Raw genomic sequence first — 16388 nt, 5'->3', positions numbered from 1 at the left:
TTTATCAAAAGCCAGAAGTATAGCTAAAAATCAAATCTTGGTACTCATGATCAAACCCCTATTTTTGCAGTTGATTGAGCTCTTGAAAATTTTGTGTTTTCTAAAGTCTCCTGAGCAGTTCTACCAAAAAGGCCACCTGGGAATAAATTGTGACGTGTAGGAAATTCAGAGATGGGGGATGGATTCTTTGATGCAGTATACAGCACTGGCAGGGAATTTTGTTTTAAAAATCTAGTCTGCTCTAGGTGTGGGACGCATTTGAAGTTGAAGCCTTTGTTTGCAGGGAATGTGTCTGCAGTACAGCTCATTCCAAAGCTATAGGTGCTCTGTTTATTCCTGCATCAGCTGCCAGCACATTTATGACACAATTGCCTGTGTCATGCTGCAAAACAATTACACAATGCTGTAAGACAGCAGAGGTGCTCTTTACCAACAGAATGACTGAATTTGGGGGGAATTTGTGCTCCATGAAAGCCAAATTTTTCCTGCAGGTGATGCTTCTGCTCTGTGTGGAACTTATTTTTTCCACCAAGGCTGCCAATGTGCTGCTGACTTGAGGCTTCTTGCAGAGCCCCTGTATCGAGGGATGCAGCTGTTCAGGGTCTACCCCTGGGTCTGCCTGGAAATGAAGATGTGCATCCACAGGTGAGACAGCAGGGAGGAGCAGTGGATTCAGAAATACAATTAATGAAAGCCCAACATAATTTTTTCCTGTTGGGATATCCAGTTTTCTAAGCAGGATGTCACCTGGTGATCTTATCCCAAGCAATGCTGAGACTTGCTGCTTTACATCTTCCCTCAGAAAAAACAGAGAGCCTTGAGGCCATCACTGTGCTGTCCACTTGTTTTATATGTGTCTTCTTTCCCCCAAGCCTTGCCCCCACTTCCTGTACCTGCCCAGTCCTGTGCTTCTCTCAGCTCCACTCTCAGGATGAGGCCCTGTGTCCTGTCTTCTCTCACATTTGCTTCTCCAGAATGAAGCATGTGAGTTTTTAGGCTGGCCATTTTTTGGATTGTCTAATTAGTCAACAGCTGAAGAGCTCAATCAAAGGAGTTTTTGTGCATTTTGCAAGGAAACTTTTGGAAAGAGGAAAGTAAATGATGTCTTTCACCAAAAACTCTTCCCCACAAAAGAATGTATGATCAAAAAAACCACCTAATTATGTTTATTTTTTCATAAATCTCCACCCTCTGGAGTCTTGCAGGTTCCTCAGTTTTTATTTCCAAAGATATTTTTAGCACTTTAGATTTTAGGCAAGTGTGAAACCTCATAAATCAAAGAAAGAACTTTAAAAATATATCTTTTTTGTTATGTCAAGTTTACTGTTGAACTTGTCAGATGATTTCTCAGGGGCTGTCAGGCTTTCTGCTTGGGCTGGGAGGTGGTGGTAACAGTCTTGAAAGGTCTTCTTGCATGAATCCTCTTTTTCTCCCTGCTTTTATTTTTAGGAGAGAGAGCAATACCGTGTCACACATTTCCCTCCCTACTGTAAACAGAAATTCATTATGAGAGAGATGAGCCTTTGATGGTATGAATGAGCTTCACTTCGTGCCTGCTCCCTTACAGGCAGAAAAAAGAGCGTGCACACCACCTCCACCGAACTCCCATGAGCCTTCCAAGGACCTGTGTCACTGACCTAGACACCTAGACACGCATCTGAAAAAATCCCTCTGCACACTTCTCCACATGCTTGGGTTCTCAAATAGCCTTCACACCCTCCCTCCTCCCTGGAAGCAGGTGAGACCTGCCAGGCAGCAGACTGCACTCTGAACACAAGGGAGTAATCACTTCCCATCTGCTGTGCTGACTCCCTGCTGTAACTACCTCCTTTGCAGGGGGATGCAGAGATGCAAAGCTTTGTAATTATTTGCTGGCATTGTCTCACTGGGTAAAGGATTTTCTACAGTTTCATATGGAAACAAGGTACACATGACCGGAAAAAAAGAGTAGCTTCTCTTTCTTCATGATAACTTCTGAAATATTTGGTGACTTTTCATCCAGTTTTCAGAGACAGGGGCGTTGGGGAAAAAAAAAATAAAAATCTGTATTTTGACATATTTCAGTAGTCACTGGGGAGAAGGAAAGAATGTTCATGTTCCCACTGGAAGGTAGCAGTATGAAATCTAGCTTTTATCGGAGTTTCAGTGCTCAGCATACATGCGTAAAGATGATGAGCTTTAATGGAAATAAAAGGCCTTTGTTTTGCTGTCTTGGACCAGATACCAAGTCACACAATTATTTTGCTTAAGCATCGCTGTTGCTTTGAGTCACACAAATTAGGTAAAGGGCCCTGGGTGTACCCTGGGGCTGCCCAGCAAGTCTCTGCTGTCACACAAAGGTTTGAGCTCTCTGTGCTGCTCACTCAGAAAGCAAATCCCTGAGTTCTTTGTCCAGCTCTGTGCATGTGAGTACAGGGCAGGTGCCCTTTTACCCTTCTGAACTGTTGTAGTTTTTACGTAGGTGCCTTTTTACCCTTATCAACTGTTGTAGTTTTTTTTGCTGCAAAAGGTGATGAGTAAAACAATTAAAGCCATTTGTGCTAGAAATGACTTAAAATGAGGTTAAAATGAGTGCCTCCTCCCAAGGAGCTGCAAAGGCCTTTTGTGGCAGAGGTTGTCCTAGAAGAACTCTCTTCAACTGTCTTGCTGGGATGGCACAGTGCTGATGTGTGGCCACTGTACTCACATAAGAGCCCTGGCCCTGGGAGGTCACTAGGCCATGGACTTCTTGCAGAAGGTCACAGCTGGCTGGTGGCCCACAGTCCTTCCCTTACTCCCATCAGGAAGGTAACAGATTTGCCAGGCAGAGGAGAGTAAAATAGCAAGGCTTCTGTTCCCAGCAATGACACAGAGAGCAGCTGCCTGCTGAAGGAGTCAGGTACGTATGTCACCATGTGTGGTGGGAGTGCTGGCTTTCCTGTGCTTGGAAAAGCAGCTCAGAAATAGATTACCTTGGCCCCTGAATAGGAGCATTTGGGTGACATCCTTTGCCTCTGCAAAAAGCTTATGGTGTGGTTTAATACATTCAAGAAGTTTGCAACTTCTGGTCCTTTGGGAGAAGAGAGAAAAGCTTCATCCTGGATTGGGTAAAAGAGGATCTCCTCTTCCCTAGGCAATTCCACAGACAAAGATAGCTGCTCTGAAGTGGGGCTGATGAATCACTAGCATCTCCAATTCTCATCTTTCCAAGTGGGAGCTGGCTGCCAGCCAGTGCTTTGTGTGTGCATGGACGTTGCTCTTGCCAACTTTTTCCTTTGGATAGATGTCTCCAGAGAAGTGTTTGTCTACACAAGAAAATGGCCATTTAGAGTGTGCTGTGTACCAGCAGAGACTGTGCATCCTGGGTGGGGTCATAGGCCAGGGAACTTTATAAGTGTCTTGTATAATTTCCTCTTTATTCCTTTGTCCTTTTGATCTTGTAATTTTTATTTCCAAGTCATGAAGTACAGCTACATAAAGTAATTAAATTAATGAATGACCTGATTGCTTTAGCCCTTAAGCTGATTTTAAATAATTGAAAAAGTAGCTGGCAAATAACATTCCCTGGAGAGTTTAATTCATTATGCAGGTGTTTAATTACAAGGAAGTTTTCAGATAGGAGAAAGATCAACTTGAAGTATTCGAGGAGATGAGGGATCTTTTTTATTTTCTAGAGCATCCTGCACAATAGCAAGTATTGTACATGAATTTTTCTTTGCCAGTTATTTATGCCTCACACATTTTGCTAAGTCAGATACAGTCCCAGAGATTTGTCAATATAATCATCCTGCAAGGGTATAAAATATCCTGATGCCAGGAGGGCCCCCTCTTCATCCTGCTGTTACTTTTTGTTGCTTTGTGATTGACTTGTTGTGCCACAGTTTTATGAGAATGTGAGGATTGTTTCAGTCCACAGCTGCGACTAAGCTGGAAGTGCCTGGAGCATTCACAAATTCACTCGGAGGCCTGTCTGGTGGAATCATTTGAAGAGTAGGGCAATAAATCTTCCACAGGAGTTTATCAGGGGTTCAGTCTCTCTGACAGCCAATTCTGACTAAGGAACTTTTTAGTCTTAGGCAGTGGTGTTTTAGTGTTTTGCTTTTTTTTTTTTTTTTTTAATGTAGAGAGCAGGGATGGTATTAGCAGGATTATGGAATGGACTTGGGGCTTTTGTTAGTAATCCTCACTTATCTCAGCTAAATACTTCAAGATTTTGCATCTGCAAAGGTAGATTTTCCAGGAAGAATATTATTTCAGAGAGGAAACACAGAGCATGTTCAAGTCTGAGGGCAGAAACAGTGCACATTATTTTTCACCTCCCAATGTCTGCCCAGCTGAAAGAGACATGACAAAAAAAAAAAGAAGAGACCTTTTTGCAGGTCTGCGAATGGAACATGGTCCCTTCTTTCTGGCCATTCCAATGTCTGTTTCCATTGTCAGGAAGGCCAAAGGGTTTTGGATGCTTTGTGATATGCTGAAAGTCTTCACATGCAAGGTGGTGAATGATACGCTTTGAAGTCTGCTGTGGCAAGGACAACAGCGTGTTCATCTAGAGCAGTTCATTGGGTGCTGTTTACAGAAGAGACCTTTCTTTCATCTCATGCAGCACCATTTAAAAAACAAGATTAGTGAAAGGAGGCTCTCTCATTTCAAGTTCAATGTATGCAGCAGTAAAGGGTTGAGGATATTTTCGAGGCTTAAGGTTAATATTTTATCAGTCTGCAACATACTCAGTTTTTATATTCTTATCAAAGATTGACATCATGTACCAGAGACTCAGGGTTATATTCTAATCTTGAATATACAGCTTACTATCTCTCAGCATCTCTTTTGGTGAGGGCTTCTGAATTACTACTTTTTTTTTGAATGCACAGCAAAGGAAATTGATCACTTGTTTGCAATCTACACATCTCTTTCAAATAGGCTGCAGAGTAACTGAAGTTTTGAATCTAGTGAGCTAGGCACCCAAAGATCCCTCCCAGACAATGGTAATTTTTCATTGAATTGACTGATTTCCCAGCAGTAGGAAAGAGATCAAGTTTTTATGTATTTATTTTGGTACAAACTACAAGAACTAGCTAAAAAGAAATGGACTAGGACCTACCTGCATCTTTGCAGTTTACATCTAAAACATTCAAATATACCTATCAAGACATTTTTGTCATGTTGGTAATAAAATTTTTACTCTTGATAATAAGACCAGTCTACAATTTTATCTGCTTGGGGTGAAAAAAAAATCAGTTTTTTCATGTTGGGAAAACCTTCCCCCCATGCCAGTTTGGTTTTAAATACACTCATTATGGGTTGAGATAAACATGAAGTTACTGATGACATTTCCACATGTTCCATTTTTGCCGTTTCTTGCGTTATTTCTAAGTAGCATGGAAGAGTCAGGGTTGCTCCTGCCAGTCCACAGCTGAGTCTGCAGGAGGACTCAGCTTCCTCCAAGAGGATGGGCAAGATCAGAGGCAAAAGAAGAGGTTTTACAGCATCTTCTGGGAAAGATGGGCTTGGCAGTCTCTGCTGGACACCATTCTTCATCCTGTTATCATCATGAAATCCAGGAGAAAAGGGTGCAATTCTAACCAGATGTTACCCAGAATTCCCATTCCCAATGGTGGCCAGTGGAAGTTTCTGTCTGTCTGTCTTGGTTTAGATAGACAGGTATCTGCCAGGGAGCGTTGGAGTCTCCCTTAAAATGTAAGCCCCTCCCCCCTTTTCCAAATTATTATAAATTTGCAATTAAAAGGCTGTCAGGCAAAGATTTTGGGAATAGGTATAGCAGTTCTTTACTAGGGGTATAAAAATACAGATGTTGGAGTACAGAAGAGTAAGCAAGCAAACAAACAAGAAAATCCTAGAAAACCCTGACAGAGTCAGAAATACAACCTGACACCCTGTTGGTCAGGGTGTTGGAAACAGTCCAAAAGTAAGCCCTCCTGGAGTGGCAAATGTGGTTCTGCTGGAGTAGGGATGGTCCCGTTGAAGAAAAAGGGTCCAGTAATGGTGGGATGGGTCCAGTCTTCCTTCAGGGATCTGGTGGAAAATTGGAATACCTAGTGGCACTGTGGCTCCTTTTTATCTAGGTTAAGATGGTTTGACTCCTCCTCCCTGTGTGGAGCATCTTATAATAGTACAATGTAATGTGTCATGTCGTTGGTGAGCTCTTAATGGTCCATTAGCAGAAGATATTCCCATGGGAGTAGTGAAACAATGAAGAGAGGTAAGTAGTACTCCACCATCTGATAAGCGACACTGACCCATTTGGGCAAAGATAAGCAGTTCTGCTCCACCCAGATGGAATAGAATAACATGTTCTTTACAAAACCCACGACACTGTCCCAGAATTATGAGGTGTATCACCATGAGGAATCTTTACTTACAACTACTGTCTCTGCCAAGACGGGTAAAAATATAGTGGTGGGAGCAAGAAAGGCAATTTTCCTTCCAGTTCTGTTCAGAGAGCCTTGTCTGGCTTGTATTTGAATTTTTTATGACTCATTCATCTGATGGGGAATCAGAAGAAGGAATTGTGGAGAATTAATTTTCCACAGATCCAAACCAAGTAGCTTCTCCCAGCATTTCCCTTTTTGCTGACAAGGACATGCTGCAAAAGCTGGCAGTAGTCCTTGGGCTGATAATGGCAGAGAGCACACTCCAAAGCCTCACAGGTGTGATAACCCAGGAAGTGGGATTTGGTCCAGAGACACACGGGACTTTGTTCTAATTTAAATAGTAACTGTCCCAGCCTGAGATTTCTGAATTTAATTCAGGACACCGCATTCAGTCATTATTCTGAAAGTGTCCTCATTCCTCGACCTTGTCGCACAGTTGCACAGTTCTGAGCAGGTTTCTACAGGCTGTAATTATTTAAGCAATTAATTAGGAGCCCTGGTTTACCCAGGGCTCTTATTGTAGATCAAGAACTTCTGTGACCTCACGGGACCTTGTCACAGTGCTGGTCCCAAGACTGTCCACGTTATCTGTGCTAAAGATTCAGTGTGTTCACCTGAGCATCACCTGGGCCTTTCCTGATGTGTCCTCAGGATGTCACACATATTTGAAAGATTCACTTTGTTAAATGTGGTGCAGACCACGTTGTTCTGTGACATTCAGTGGCTCTCTCTATGTAGTGGAGTGCACAAATTTCTTCCTTCCCAGCACATTCAGTATCCTCCACAGTCAAAATCCACATTTGAATCCCAAGGGCATTGTCTCTTATTTTTACCATATCTCACTTTGTTCTGTCAAATTGAGCAATTTTTCCTCAATCAACCTTGTTTCATAGCTTCCAATATTGTGATTCTAATTGTGTCAAGTAAGGTCATTCTTCCTAGAAATTTGCAATCTGAGGATCAATGGCAAAATATAGAAATACCACCATTTGCAAACTCTGGCAAGGTGACTTTCTATTTATTCTTTTCACTACATGCATAGCAGAATCATGGAGTCTGTTTTAGGAGAAAAGAGAGGAGAAAAATAAAAAGTGGAAAAAGGAGAGACCAGCAGAGAGGGGGCTTGAAATTTGTCTGTATAAATCTCCCAAATCATAGGGAGTCCTTTATTCAGCTCAAGGCCCATTTGGTGAATCCTGTAAAACTGTGTCACTCTGAGTTCCAATGTGTCAAGGGAAATCCTGACTTCTCATGGTAAAAAAGGAAGCAAGCCAGAGACAGCAGTACTCTGAAAGGCATAAACAGCTATGCCCAGGGAATCTCACCAGGGCATTTCAGCCAACCCAGATGGAAGGGATGCTCAGTTAGGCAGCCAGAACAAGAACTCCTGCTAAAGGCTGCAGTTAAGTATTCTAGTTGGTGTTAGGATGTAGCTATGGTGGAGATATTGCTGATTTGTTTTTTGATGATGGAAGTTCTTTAAGTGGCTCAAAGACCACGTTTTTTCTGCTTTGCATATTCAGGAGAAAGCCTCTCACTTTTCTCGGGTGACTTGATTTCAGAGAGAGGGGACATGTATTTAGTAGAAAGCAAATTAAAGGGGTTTTCTTGTTAATGATAAGTGGTTGAGCTTAATTTAATTTACTACTAATTCCAAAGAAAGGAAAGAGAACCATGGTGTTATGTCTTTTTAGCTCCATTCATATGTTCCATCACCTCTTTTTCTGACTGAAATAACTCATGAAATCATAGACACTACACATGGTGAGGACTTTTAAATTCATCTTGTCCATCTGTCAGTCACTATCTTGTTCCTGTTCAGAATGGTAAACAGGGAAATTCTGGTAGAGACAGACACAGTGTTCTCTTAAAGAGTGGGGAATACTAAAAAATTCTTTACTCATTTTTGTACATCACCCTGGGTGTCAAAGCAGAGCCCATGAAATCAGTGTGAATGAATTCAATGCCATGTTGCACCAAGTAAGCCTTACATCACTTCTCACAACTGCTTTGTTGTGTTATTTTGCTGATTTCCTTTTACCTTTAGTGGGCTACTTTTCAGAGCTAATGGCTTTCATGAGTTCTGTGAACAATAAAGCCCTAGAGCATCCCTGATGGTTGACATTGATGACTGGGGACATAAGGTTGAAGGGTAAAAAATACAGCTGCTGAAAATAAAGGTGATCTGCTGGAAATTCAGAGCATGAAAGGCAGACCTTAGAACAAAAGCTACTGGAAGACAAAGGGCCTGTTATCACACCCTTTTACAGAACCTGACAACCTCTGACCCTGAAGAAAAGGCTGAGGGACACACATCAGCGACTTCTCAGGAGCTGCAGTCACATACAAGCCAGTCATCCTCTCTGTCTCACCTTGCACATTCATTACTGCTCTTGTGACGTCTCTGCTGTCGCTGCTGACTGAAAACCCTGCGTGCTCTGGCTGTCCTGAGAGCAGTTCTGTCAGAGCTGGCAGTGTAGCTTTGCATGAGCAAACACCATCATCTCTGTTGCTGGACAGCTACTTTTTCAACTTGTTTTATGGCACATGTGTTCTCTAACATCATGAGAACCCACAGGAAATCATTATCTACAGGGAAACACATGAAAACGCAATCCATCTCCAATAACATGTGCCTGCTCAGCTCCCAGGAACACTTTCATTGTGGTGTCAGCAGCTTGTGGGCATGGGCTAATCCTTCCCTCTGGAGCAGAAGGGACTGGGACAGCAGCTCCCCCTCCACATGAATTCCCTGACTTCCCTGATTAGCTGTCTGTGACAGGAGTCTCTGGGACAGCTTGCTGCCTCTGAGCCCAGCAAGGAGGAATCATTAGCCTGCAGCCTGTTTGCTTGTGGAAAATATTTCTAGACCTACCAGGAAAGGATAACCACATCAACTGTTGGACTCCATTAATATGGCTCTCAGGAGGCAAATGTCTCTTAATGTGAATTTATGTGCCGCTGATCATTTCAGCTGCCAGGGCTGCTTATTATTTCACAAAACTAACTAGGTTTCACTAACTAGGTTTGGTTTTTTTTTCCTAGTGAAACATCTTCAAACAGCATCTTTCACAGCCATTGAAACTGCTTCCTTGAGTGTCAGGATGCATGTGGAAGTGGCATTTTTGTACACTTAGGAGCAGGGATCTCATTTGTGGTGCAAAATCCCAGCTAGAAATAAAGGTCTTGAGGCCTTAAACCCATTTTGTCGTGGCCTCATAAAATTTCTTGAATAAGGTTCCTTATATTTGGGATTTATTGGTCTTGTACTGGGAATGCCCCAGTACCCTTGGTGTCCCTTTCACTATCTGTGCCCTCTCTTCCTTCTTCTCTTATCTCTGCAAACAGAGACATGCCACCAAAAAGCAATAATGCCCCCCCCCCCCCCCCCCGGCTTTTACAGGGCTGATGGTGCTAGATGACCATGAGGGAATATTACATGGCTTTATATTTGTGATTTATACAGACTGCACTGTATGGGTTTACAGCCTAATCTTTGCACTCGCTGCTCTGCAGGGAGCTGTAAAGAAGAAAATCATGTAATAAAAAGCCTTCTGGTCCTGATGTAAAATTCAGCACAATACATCTCTGCCTGTGCCAACTCTTCCTTCTTTCTTTTGCCTACACTTCTATTGTGTGGCACAGTTACCAGGATCATTAAATTCAATGTCTGAAGGTCAGCTGAGGCTCCTTGATGCTGCAGAGCAGAGCAGGGGAAAAGGCTGGAGAAGAGCTGAACAGGGAGAAATTCAGGAATACTCTTCAAGCATGGGAAAGGCAGGAAGTATTTACATTCTTCCTCACACACACTTCAGGATGACTAAAACACCCTCAGCCCAGTGAGATGGGCTTGATATCAGGAAAAGCTTTCTAGAGCTAAAGAGGGTGAAATGCAATATCACTTCACCTGGGCAGAGACAGGCAAAAGGTTTAGATGAACAGTCAGGAATGGCTTTGCAGCTTATATAGACACAGATACAGATCTCTACAAGCTTTTTACTTTTCTTTACGCCAGTTTGCTATGCACCAGAACTGATTTATTAACATGCCTCTTCTCTGTGACTAATTTCAGTGGGGAAAAAAGAAGCACAGTAATTTTTAATTTCACACAGCAGCAATCAATCTCCTTAAATTAGTTTACTGGCTACTTTGATATCTGGTGCATTTGCAGTCTTTTCCCAATGATCTTATTTACAGATCTTTGGGTTGGTGAGTATGTGTCTCCTGTATGTGTCTCCTAGCCAACTTTATTAGAAAACGTAATGCCAACGTTCTTTCAAGGTACAGAAGCAGGTGAGTAGGCCTGCCTTTGTGACTTGAAAAGTAGCTTATTTCTTCAAAGAGCAGAAAAGTGTTGGCAGCAAATACCTCGAGCCTCTTTTCTCCCACCATTAAGTTCTCCTTCAACAGGAGGAAAAAAACCAACCAAACAGCAACTCATTTCTCAACCTAAGAGGTCTTTCCAGACTCCAAAAATCGTCTTTAGGATCCAAATTCCAGTTCTGACATTTCTATGTTTTTTTAATGAAGAAATGGGAAAGAGGTGAGACTGATGATTAGAAATCACTTTGCAGCTCTGTAAAACCTGCATTATGAGATGAGGTCTCCATTTCCCATAAATGGGTGCATTTAAGGCTCTGGGATTTAATTTTCTATGTAAGGTCTATACTTTGTTTCTGAGTAATGGGACAGATCAAGGCTCCAGGCTAGTTCCTTCTGAATTATTCTTGATATCCATGAAATGTTGTATGTTTCCTTTGCTTTCAGGTATAATATCCATTTTGTATGATTTCTCACTTCTTCATACAACTTTTGTGTTCTTCAACTGATCAAGTCACATGAGATCTCTGTCACAACAATTTGTATTTTGTTTGTGTTCACTTGGTCTGATGTCATGTTTGTAATATTTTGGTGAGTTTCCTAGATGGTGATCCTACTGCTCTTTAGGATTGCAGAGAACAAGTCTGTGTATTTTGATTTTGTTTTATTAACCCCCCTATACTCTGAAAATAACCAGTAGTCTCTGCCAGAAGGAAGAAGACTTTCAGGGATTTCTTAATACTCAGTAAATCTAAAGTGAATATCTAAGAATTGTTACAAATTCATTCTAAGAGGCTGTGTTGATACATTTCCAGTCATCAAAAAGGGTTTGGCAGCTGGTCCAAAAGCAGAATGTTTCTTTTTTCCCCCCTTCCTTGCAGAAAAAAAGAACTTAAACCCAACAAAAAACACTTCAATGAGATCACACTATTCAAAGAAAAACAAAAGGAAACCCAAGTTTGCAGCTAAAAGACTCCATATCTCCATACAGAATTGCTACAAATTAGTTTTTATTTATGTTCTTTAGTGGTGGTAGGAGTCCCTGAAGGAATATCCTGGAGCTTCCTGGCCATGGAGCATCCTGGTGGAGCTGCCTTTGAGCCACAGTACAACAGAGAATTGGAACCAAAATATTTCCCTTTTCTCAGAACAGTTTTAACACATCCCCAAGAAATTTTTCATGGGGAGCTGTTCCATTCTGTCAAATGTCATAAAACAGGCAAAAAACCATAAAACACTTGGAGAAAAAATTCCCAGCCAGGCCCTGCTGGTTTTTTCTGTAAATCTTAGGTCTGCCTTGCAAGTTTACTGGTGAAGAAAGGGCTGTGAAAAATTCCCCCTGGGATGCTGGGGCTCTATATCTATGTCAGCTGATGGCTATTTCCTCCATTGAAATTTATCCACTTAGAACAGGAACACTTTTAGCCTGTGCTCTGCCAGCAGTCACAGCTATTTTAATCACCCTCTTTTGCCAGTTCTGGATCCTGTACATCATTTTGGCATCCTCTTCAACCAGATCATGCAAGCAAACAGCTTCTTTCAGAGCACCCCTATCTGGAAGGTTGCTCCAAATTACAGAAGGCAGATCTGTTTATTAATATTTAAGATCTGTCACTGACTATGTCAGCCAGCCTGATGGTTCTGCTGGGATCTTCACTGCACAAAGGAATGAACGAAGTAACAAAACAAACAAAAGGGATCTGAGATCTCTAAAGTGTTCTTTTCCATGGCAACCTTCCTTGAAGACTAGAAGGCTGTTTAGAGGAACTAGCTTAGTGTACTTTCCCAGCCTTTTTACACTTTCCAGGATATGTTTTCCACTGATGAAAACCTTCCTTCACTTCAAGTGTCCATTCTTTGATGTTATGCAAGCTCATTTTTTCAGCCTCAGACTTGCTGAGGAACAGCAGTACTGCTAATGGAGCAAGCAGTGATCTTCAACCTTTTTGGATTCCAAAGAGTGGTTTCTCCTCCAAGCCTGGCAGCATTAGAGATGAGATTTCCAAGGATTCATAGCAAGACATCTGTCATAAGAATACTCTAGTCAATCCTTACTTCAGTTACCAACAAAGTAACATGAACACTGGATTTTGTTTCGTAAAACAGAACCACAGAAACTAACTTGTCTGGAGGTGTTCTGTCCTTGGACCATCTCAGGTCTGCTCCACCGAGGTCTCTAACATCTGCTACAAACGCAATATCACTTCCCCTTCCCTTTCCTCAAACTTCTTGCTATTTTCTTTTTTTTTTTGCTATCCCACAAGGATACCTCACTTCTGGTGTCTCTCAGAAGGGTCTGCAATGTGGAATTCCATGGGTTTTTTGAGCCACACTTATCCAGACCTCTGAAAAGAGTTGGTGTGCTTTGGTTCTACCTCTCCCTTTGTCTGCTGTGGGAAGATGTCCTCACCTCTGTGTTGGTGGAAGGAACTTGAGAAACTCTCTCTATGCCTCTACACACTAAGGACATGGACAAACCCCAGTGCAGGTTAGGCTGATGCTTTACCACATCTGTATCCTCTCCCAGCTGTAGTTGTGCCTCGTCACCAAGTTTCCTTGCTCTGAAGAGCTTCACTTCCACCCATTTATGGTAGCATACCAACCACAGGAAGAGCAGGTCACCCAGGCTCAAGTGTGGGGCTGGGGGGATGCAAAGCTGTCCTTGGCCTTGCTGTGTGACCTGAGATCTTGCTTTGCCCCGAGCTTGCACTCTGAGATGATAGATGCAAACAGCTGATCATATTCTTTGAAGCAAGACTCCTGACAAGGTGTGGAAGTGTTCTTGCAGATGTGGAATGGAAGATGGGGAGGAGAGCTGGTACAGGCACTGAGAGATGCCTCGGATTTGGCTGCCATTGCGACCTGTGTGTCTTTCTAGCAGTAAAGTGTTGCTAAGTTCCCCATGCAGCCCTGGAAGTGTGTCGTTCTCTGCGTGGGTGGGTGTAAAAAAGCTGTTGCAGAAAGTTTCAAAAGAAGCTCAGCAGTGAGATGAGCTGCAGCTCAGGCCCATTTCCTAAACATGAATGCCACCTCCGCTCTGCATGGGGATCAGCTGACACTGGCAGGAACAGTGCCACTTCTTCAACTGCTCTAGCAATTTTTTCAGTTCTTCACAAAAATTATTTGGCTTGAAACATAGGTCAATTAATCAGGATCAAGGCAAGGGCAGAATAATACACCTACCATCGACCCCTGGTGCTGCAGAGAAAGGCTCAATGCTGGCATTCTTATGGGTTTGGGAAGGTTGCTGTAGATGGGTTAAAAGTCAAATCTGACCAAGTTCTCAATGCTTTTCTGAATCAAAGCATCCTTGCCAGCCCACTCTGTATTGTGAAGACCTTCACGTTCTGTTGAATTTGACAAGAGGAGATTTTTTAATAAAACCTACAAATTACAATAAATGTCAAATTCCAGAGAAGTTAAAGGGCACTAAAGCCTGCTGCTTGACTTCTCCAGCTATTTATTCTTGACTCTTCATTGCAGCAGGGTCTCCTACCTCTCTCCTTATCATCCCCTTTCCCTTTCCAGTGCTCTTTGGCATGTTCCCTAATACTGACGTGGCGAAGGAAGTTTCAGCCTGCAGTCCTGCCCAAGAGGGGAGACGGCACAGAGAAGAAATGAAACACCACATCCAGCCCACTCTGGAGTCCCACACAGAGCTTTAGTGTACCCCACTGCCAATCTGTCCTGCTGCCCAGGGCTGCCAAAATCACCAGCAGTTGTGACTGTTCCACACCACTTCCCAGAGATGTCAGGAGGCCTCCTGGCTTCTAAACTTCCCCTTTCCTGGAACTCCACTCCTTCCCCATCATCCCAAATGTCTCTGGACATTTGAAGGCCCTCTTTCTGGCTGGTGCTTGCCTGTGGGAGGTATTTGATGGCATTCCCTGAAAGGGTATCATCAAGTGGATACTTTTCCTCAGCCCCCAGCATGCAGATGCCACAGAGCACGTCTTAAATCTGTCTCAGTAGCAGGTTTGAAATATCACAGAGACATTTGCTGAGGGAGTCAGGGACAGAGTCCTGCAGTACCACTGCCATCAGGAGTGGCAGAGCTGTGCCCTGGGAGAGTGATTTCCTATCTCTGCACATTTTTCTTATGATGCTGCTGTGGGCACAAGAAACCAAGAAGTCATTCTGAATGAGCAGGTAAAACTGCTTTTGCAACAAAGAAATATGTCCTCCAGTAGCAGACAGCTTTTCTGTAGAGGGAGATAGAAATGTAATTACAAGTGCAATGTATCTTTTTCTTAGAGTGTTTTTGGGGTTGGCATCTTTGCCACTGTGAGAACCTCCTCTCTGAAATGAAGGGCACCAGAGGGCCTCAGAGGGCCACACTGTAATAACATTTGCACCCTGTTCCAAAAAGTGTTGAGACTTTCTGCTATTTTCCAATGGAAGAGAGAAGTCTGGACAGTTAACTTCGTGTCACTAGTATGCTCTTGATAACATCTGTGTCTCTTTTACTGCCACCAGCACTTGTCCAGGAAAAGGGTCCCTATTTTCCTAGGAGCTCTACAAATCAAAGACCTTGGAAATATTAAGAAAAATACTTCAGCCCATCCTTGAGGACTTACAGTTTTTAAAAAATGAGACAGAGGGAGAAGAAGGTAACAATGGGAAAGTGCTGGTCACCAAGGCAGACAGTTGTTTCAGACCTCTGGCAGAGTAGCTGCCATGAAGTCATTAAGCACTGAGCAAATAATTAAAACTGCTCATGAATATTTCAGTGGAATATTTTTGGAGAGGATGTATTTCAGTCATGAAACATGTATCAGCCCAGTGAGGCAGAGACATGACAGGGAAAGATGGAAGGGGAAGGAGAAGTGAACAAGTAAACTCTGAAATAACTAATCATCAAATCCTTTTCCACTTGCATGACTTCCTGCTGAAATCCTCTGATGGACGAATGCATCAGTTACATCAGTCCAGGATAGGGTTTGGGCCTCACTGAGTAACTCTCCTTTTGCAGCTCCACGTCTGCAGTGTGGAAGATACTTAAGCATCCACACTGTTCATATCTTTGCATCTAGACTCTCACCTTGCTCAACTTGCTGCCACCTGTGGGTGAGGCCCACCATATTTTGTAGCCTTTTGTGTAAAACTGCAACTGAGTGAATCAGATGGGTCTGTTTATCACCACAAGAGGTAAGAATCACTCTGAACATTTCTGAAAACTTGGTCCCCAGAGGCAGAGCAGATCTTCCTTCACTACTCTGCTCTTAGGAACCCACACAAGAAGTGGATGTTAAAAACAGCTTGGCATTGACTGCCCCATCCATCTAGTCCCGACTGCCTGAGGTCTTGGGAACACCCTGGCACTCATGTGAGCAGTCAGATCCTAAGGCACACTGATTCCTAGCCTTCCCCAGGCTGAGGTGAAGGAGATGACTCATGTACTTTCAGTGTCTCAGCTGATCGATGGGCATTTTTGCGGTGGCAGTTTGGCATGTGATCACTGTTAGGAAAAGTGACATCCTGTATTTAACAAGGAAGGAGAGTCTTCAGCTGGGTTTTGCAGGAAAAGCAAAGTTGAAACACTCCTCTTCCTGCCTGTATGTGATGGAGTGATCTTGGACATGAGACAGCCCAAATAAAGGGAGTCAAATACGTGTGGAAGGATATTTTCTTTCTAGATGCTGCCATCCTGCCAGATGCCCAGGGTAGTACACCCTGCTCCCCATACCTTAAAAG

The 16388-nt window shown here is 42.9% G+C and overlaps 1 protein-coding gene across 3 annotated transcripts in view; it reads left to right on the top strand.

Annotated features, from left to right (window-relative positions):
* The window catches only part of SYNDIG1 (synapse differentiation inducing 1), a 49963-nt gene that overhangs the window by 21938 nt on the left and 11637 nt on the right, over positions 1-16388 (top strand). The window contains exon 4 of one of the 3 annotated variants that reach the window (XR_010719919.1): positions 1450-1738. The exons of 1 other annotated variant lie outside the window; for it this stretch is intronic. The gene's annotated coding sequence lies outside the window, so the exon portion shown is untranslated. Of the gene's footprint in view, positions 1-491; positions 646-1449; positions 1739-16388 lie in introns of all 3 variants that reach the window. One more of the 3 variants, XR_010719920.1, reaches the window with a different exon arrangement.

This window comes from Chamaea fasciata, unplaced genomic scaffold, assembly GCF_029207755.1.
Source record: "Chamaea fasciata isolate MVZ Bird 193981 ecotype frontalis unplaced genomic scaffold, bChaFas1.0.hap1 SCAF_3, whole genome shotgun sequence".
Lineage (NCBI taxonomy): Eukaryota > Metazoa > Chordata > Aves > Passeriformes > Sylviidae > Chamaea > Chamaea fasciata.
Note: the sequence above shows the minus strand (reverse complement) of the source record. Positions and strands in the feature narration are given on the sequence as shown.